The sequence below is a fragment of the Theropithecus gelada genome, chromosome 2 (assembly GCF_003255815.1).
Source record: "Theropithecus gelada isolate Dixy chromosome 2, Tgel_1.0, whole genome shotgun sequence".
Taxonomy (NCBI): Eukaryota; Metazoa; Chordata; class Mammalia; order Primates; family Cercopithecidae; genus Theropithecus; species Theropithecus gelada.
The window spans coordinates 107,874,089-107,874,996 of NC_037669.1; the positions used below are offsets into that span (position 1 = coordinate 107,874,089).

General features: G+C 45.7%; 1 pseudogene; it reads right to left on the bottom strand.

The window, feature by feature from the left end:
- Positions 1–227: 227 nt before the first annotated feature.
- On the bottom strand, positions 228–702 carry LOC112619363 (annotated as a pseudogene).
- Between the last annotated feature and the right edge of the window lie 206 nt (positions 703–908).

Here is a 908-nt window from a genome sequence, read left to right on the forward strand (position 1 = left end):
GATATTGACCTCAATCACTTGGTTGGGTTACTGTTTCTTGAGTGTCCCTATCATAAAAATACTTAAATTTCCCTCTTCTAACTGTACTCCTTGGAAGGAAGTTCCTTATACATAGCCCTTAAGGAGTGGAAAATTATGGTCCCCCTCCATTAGGATGAAGTAACAATATAATACTTTTTCATTAGCGAGAAGGAGTTTTATTTCTTTGTGCAAAGGAACATTTCAAGTCAAGCTAGCCAGTCGCACTTGGGTGAGTCCTGCTGACACCGAAACTGGGGGTAGAAGAGGTACTTTACGTTGTACTCAGTTTGGGCTAAGCAGTTAGCAATCTCCTGGTCACACCTGCACGAGTGTTTTTGGCATTTGTTCTCTGCTGGTGCAGTCCGTGGCATCCCGGCACTGGCCATGGCCTCCCAGACCACAAGAGCAACCGTATTTCATATAGGCAAGTGGGGTTCGGGAGTCAATACAACCCACAGTTCCTGCCAGTTCCAGGATCCCACGTCGGTGCACGTGTGACCTCTTGGAGGCCTCGCGGGACCCAGGGCCAGGTCCCAGCAGCAGCAGCAGTGACAGCAGCGGCAGTAGTATTAATAACATGACTGGCAGGCACAGAGGTAGCAGCCCAATCCGACAGTGGGAGGTATGGAACAGTGTAGCCGGGCCAGTGTAGTCACCAAGCCTGGCCAACCTAGTCACCATACCAATATAATTTATTTGGAATTCTTTTTTTTGTACTGAATATTTGTTTCTTTTCCTCTGTTTATTAACTTACTTAATCATATATTTATATCAAATCTGAGCTCATGGATATGTGTTTTGTACTCTGGGCTCTAATCCCAAACTACTTATTTCATTGCTGAAATCTTTCTAGCTTTGGCCATTGGGAGCTTTTTGGTCCTGAGCCC